The following is a 6000-nucleotide window of genomic DNA, read 5'->3' as shown; positions in this document are numbered from 1 at the left end:
CAGTTGGCAAACCTGGTCCATCTAGCGGTATCAATTTTTGCTTTTTCAAGCAAGTTTACATTATTTTCTACAAAATATTCAAAGTAATTTAAAAATCTGACACGGTGACTAAATAAATCTGAAGTTAATGAACAATAAGATACAAATACCTTGTCTATTTGGTTGAAATAGTAGCTTCAGCATAGATGCAAAATTGCATGTTAAAAAAAAAATTCTTTCTAAAAAAAAAAAAAATATGAAGCAAACTTAAAAAATCTAGTACAGTGAAATTATAAAGCTAAATCTCAGCTATTGAATAATACTAAAATTTTTATCTTTCGTTGAAACTTGAACACAGTACGTGATATCAAAGGCAACGCTGTAGCGTTGCCTACAGTAAAAGCCATACGGCTCGAATGTTTTATTATTATTATTTATTTATTTATTTTTTTTCCCAGAGGCACTTCATACGGAAGGGGTCGTCGTAGAAACTTCAAATTGGGCTCATTCGATTGTAAATCGAGAGTTCTAGTGCCCTTTTTAATAGTCGAAAATGATTCGAGGGCAACTAGCCCCCCCCCACGCCGATCATTCCCCCAAACACAGCCAATAAAAATTTTAAGATAGCCATTTTGTTCAGCGTAGTTGATTTCCAAATAGAAAATATATTTTTGAGGAGGACCCCCCACAACCCTCAGGGCAAAGGGTTTAAGTTATGCCCTGGGGGTATATAAGGTTTTTATAGAAGGCGTTGTCGTAGAAACTTCAAAACAGGCTCATTTAATTGGAAATTAAAGAGCTAGTTTCCTTTTTTATAGTCAAAAGATATTGGAGTGCAACTAGCCCCCGTCCCCCCCCACCCCCCTCCATTCCCCAAACACAAACAATAAAAAATTTCAGATAGCCATTTTTTTAATCGTGTTTGATTTACAGATAGAAAAAATATTTTTGAGGAGGATACTCCCCCACAACCCTCAGGGCAAGGGTTTTAAGTTATACCCTGGGGGCATATAAGGTTTTTATAGAAGGCGTTGTCGTAGAAACTTCAAAAAAGGCTCATTCGATTGGGAATTCAAAGTAATAGTGCCCTTTTTAATAGTCGAAAATCATTGGAGGTTAACTTGGCCCCCCCCCCCCACAGGCCCTTTATTCCCCCAAACACATGCAATCAAAATTTTGAGATTGCAATTTTGTTCAGCGTAGTTTATTTCCACATAGAAAATATATTTTTAAGGAGGAAACTCCCCCACAACCTAAAGGGCAAGGGTCTTAATTTATGCCTTTGGGGAATATAAGGTTTTTATAGAAGGTGTTGCCTCAGAAACTTCAAGACAGGCTCATTCGATTGGAAATTAAAGGGCTAGTGCCCTTTTTAATAGTCGAAAGTGATTGGAGTGAACCTAGCCCCCCCCCCACGCCCATCATTTCCCCAAAGACATCCAATCAAAATTTTGAGATAGCCATTTTGTACAGCGTAGTTGATTTCCAGATAGAAAATACATTTTGAGGAGGAAACTCCCCCACAACCCTCAGGGCAAGGGTTTTAAGTTATTCCCTTAGGGCATGTAAGCTTTTAATAGAAGGTATTGTAGTAGAAACTTCCAAAAAAGGCTCAATCGATTGTAAATTAAAAAAACTACTACCCTTTTTAATAGTCGAGAGTGATTGGGGGGAACCTAGCCCCCCCCCCACGCCCGTTAGTCCCCCACACACATGCAATCAAAATTTTGAGATAGCCATTTTGTTCAGCGTAGTTGATTTCCAGATAGAAAATATATTTTTAAGGAGGAAACTCCCCCACAACCTTCAGGGCAAGGGTCTTAAGTTATGCCTTGGGGGCATATAAGATTTTTATAGAAGGTGTTGCCACAGAAACTTCAAGACAGGCTCATTCGATTGGAAATTGAAGGGCTAGTGCCCTTTTTATTAGTCGAAAGTGATTGGAGTGAAACTAGCCCCCCCTCCCCCACGCCCCTCATTTCTCCAAACACATCCAATCAAAATTTTGAGATAGCCATTTTGTTCAGCGTAGTTGATTTTCACATAGAAAACATGTTTTTTAGGAGGAAAATCCCCCAAACTTCAAAAAAGGCTCATTCAATTGTAAATTAAAAAAGCTAGGGCCCTTTTTGATAGTTAAAAGTTATTTGTGAACAACTAGCCCCCCCCCCACTCCCATCAGTCCCCACAATACCTGCGATCAACATTGTGATATAACCATATTGTTCAGCGTAACTTATTTCCAGATAGAAAATATATTTTTGTGGATGACACTCCCACACAACCCTCGGGGCAAGGGTTTTAAGTTATTCCCTGGGGGTATATAAGGTTTTTATAGAAGGCGTTGTCGTATAAACTTCAAAACAGGCTCTTTCTATTGGAAATTAAAGGGCTATTGCCCTTTTTAATATTCGAAAGTGATTGGAGAGCAACTAGCCCCCCCCCCACGCCCTTTATTCCCCCAAACACATCCAAACAAAATTTTGAGATAGCCATTTTGTTCAGCGTAGTTGATTTCCAGATAGAAAATATGTTTTTGAGGAGGACACTCCCCCGCAACCCTCAGGGCAAGGGTTTTAAGTTATTCCTTGGGGGTATATAAGGTTTTTATAGAAGGGGTTGTCGTAGAAACTTCAAAACAGGCTCATTCGATTGGAAATTAAAGGGCTAGTGCCCTTTTTAATAGTCGAAAGTGACTGGAGAGCAACTAGCCCCCCCCCACGCCCCTCCGTTCCCCCAACACATCCAATCAAAATTGTGAGATAGCCATTTTGTTCAACGTAGTTGATTTCCAGATAGAAAATACGTTTTTGAGGAGGACACTCCCCCAGAACCTTCAGGGCAAGGGTTTTAAAATATGCCCTGGGGGCATATAAGGTTTTTATGGAAGGCTTTGTCGTAGAAAATTCAAAAAGGCTCATTCGATTGGAAATTCAAAGGGATAGTGCCCTTTTTAATAGTCTAAAGTGATTGAAGGGGAACTAGCCCCCCCCCCCACGCCCATCATTCCCCCAACACATCCCATCAAAATTGTGAGTTAGCCATTTTGTTCAGCGTAGTTGATTTTCACATAGAAAACATGTTTTTGATGAGGACACTCCCCCACAACCTTCAGGGCAAGGGTTGTAAGTTATGACCTGGGGGTATATAAGGTTTTTATAGAAGGCGTTGTCATAGAAACTTCAAAAAAGGCTCATTCGATTGGAAATTTAAAGGGATAGTGCCCTTTTTAATATTTGAAAGTGATTGGAGGGCAACTATCCCCCCCCACGCCCATCATTCCTTAATTCCCCCCACGACCATCATTATATTAATAGATAGGTTTCGATGTTTTATTGTTTTTTTAGCTGTGCAATAAGATCAGTGAAAACAGGACCACCAGCTAGAAGGTTTTGCACAGCCAGTCCCATACTGCCGGTTAATGGTTACCTCTTTTATAAAGCTATTTTTTTTTTTTTTAATTAATTTTTTCTGTTACAAAGTATTTGACAAAATAAAACAAATGGTCATAAAGACCATAATACTTGAATGTTTTATTGGGTATTTTTCTAAAAACTCTTCATTTTGTTGTGCACAGCCAGCCCAGCCCGTCCAACCCTTAGCATTAAACCTGACCCCCTAATTTCCTCCCATTTGCAGCGCAAATAGGAGGATAGGTTTATGTACTGCAACGATTATATAATTCTTTCTAGATACTAAAAGATTTTTTTCTGTTTGTAGATTTTGCCTCCATATAAAAGGATTTCCTTATTGCCATAAAGGCAATAAGGTTTCGATGTTTTATTTGTTTTTAGTTTCGCAATAAGATCAGTAAAAACAGGGCCACCAACTGGAAGGTTTTGCACAGCCAAAACTATTGGGCCTTCTTCTAAGAACTCCTCATTTTCAAAAAACAGCTCATTTGACTAGTTATCACGAACCCTTTTCATATTCAAACTTTTTGCGAGGCCCCCCCCCCTTACACCTTTTTTCTTCAAATGAACCAGATCAAATTTGGAATAACTATTTTAGCTCAAAATATTCCTAAGGCGAAAAAGAAACACAGTGATATATAAGGTTTTCTTATGACGAAAACAGGGCATGTTTGATCAAATTATTTATGATATCCTCCCATTTGCAGCGCGAATGGGAGGATAGGTCAGTCTAACCCCTTTATTTTCTCGCATTTGCAGTGCACATGGGAGGAATAGCTCTATATACTGCTTGTGAATGGTTATCTACTGTGTTAAGTTATTTAAGTTTATTGTTAGTTATTTAGTTATTTTAGTTATTTAGTTTATTTTAGTATATACCCTGGGAGCATATAAGGTTTTTATATGCCCCCTGGCGTGGAAATTTCTGCAGGGTGGAATTTAACGCGGGGGAATTATCAGCAGGAAAAGAAAATGTTCTTGGAGGGGGGAGGAATTTCCCAGGGGGTGAGTTTTCCAAATGTGAATTAGTCAGGGAGGGAATGACTAAACTCACTCGATAATATTCTAAATTTCAGATCTGAAAATAACGGGAACAAAGAATCAACGGAAATGTCAGAGATAGCAGTTCAGGTTCCTTTAGACGATTATTTTTGTGTCTTTTGAAAAAAAGACATTTTCAAAAGACAGATTATTTTCATTTGTATTGCTTTCTCTGTAGCTGCTCAACTCGGCATGTAAGGTGGGAGACTTCCACCCACCACTGTTTACGCTAAGGTTTCAGTTTTTATCTCAAGGCTTAAAAAGGAACGCAATGCGATAAAAGTATAACTCAAAATAACATATATACAATAATATATGCATGTAACACGGAACAATTAATCAAAATTGCATATTATGAGTTACGGCTCATCCAAATCACGGGCCAGGTGGCTCACCATTCCACAATCTATCAAAGCAATCCTGCAATAACTAAAAATATAAAGTATTTTTGAGTATTTTAACGTCTTCCACAACTCAAACGGTCCAACATTCTACAGCCCAAAGAGTCTCTCTAATCTTCTAAATCGGGAACGGAGGAGATAAGTGAAGTTCCGCCCCGTATTGGATGAGTCTCCAACCTTCCCTTCCCCCTCTCCTACTGTCTACGCTAAAGTTTTTTCTTCTGTATGCGAACTACGCTGCCCCCACTGCAAAGACTTTAATAAGGTAAAGTTTTGTATGGGAAGAATACATAGTAAATCTATTATAAATTACTTAAAATTACAGCCATACTTAAAATAAGGTTAAAATACATACTTTGCGATAAATGCTAAATTATTGTGGCACAAAAAATCCAAAAAATGGTCTAATCAAAACGATGCTGTTCTTTCCGCATCAACAAATGGAATAACCTAGCAAGATCCATTCATTGTTACGTGAAAAATCAGGTTTGATTTTTCAGAGGCATGTAAATTAAGCTGTCTAAAGCAAAGGCCATAAGGCTTCAATGTTTTATTATTATTAATTTAAAAAAAAACCTTACATAAATATAAGTTTTCTAAGAAGATTAAAGAGCCATATTGAACTCAGGACCAGCAGAAATTAATTCCTATTATAGTTAAAACTCAAAAAGACCAGAAATTACTGTTAAAGAATAAAAAACCCCGAACGAACAGAAATTAAAATTAACTATCTTACAAACGTAAAGATAACCGATGCAAACATAAATTAATGAATAAATATTATACAGCTTCAATATTTTTTATTACTTTCCCCCCAGATCTGCTTTATATGCAAGGGTTAAAAATACCATTTTGTTAAAAATAGTTGAAAGGTTAAGTAACAAACCTCTGGCGTCGACAAAACCCCCAGGGCCCGGGGGCAGGAAGAGATTCTCGTATAAACTTCAGAGAGGGCTCATTTGATTGAAAATTGGAAGCTCTAGTCCAGCTCTTATGAGTCAAAATTGATCGAAGGACAAATACCCCCCCCACGCGCCCTTTTTCCCCACCCATTCCTTTGAACTAATTCTGTTTATACCTGAAGGCCCAATGAGAGTTAAAGAATATTTTGGTATTAACACACACCTATTAGGCATCTGCTCTCCTCTCTAACAAGGAAAGAAACA

This window comes from Artemia sp. Qi Xiang Cuo, chromosome 18 (genome assembly GCF_049724085.1).
Source record: "Artemia sp. Qi Xiang Cuo chromosome 18, ASM4972408v1, whole genome shotgun sequence".
In the NCBI taxonomy this organism is placed as follows: Eukaryota; Metazoa; Arthropoda; class Branchiopoda; order Anostraca; family Artemiidae; genus Artemia; species Artemia sp. Qi Xiang Cuo.
The sequence above is the reverse complement of the archived record's forward strand: the minus strand, read 5'-3'. Positions refer to the sequence as shown.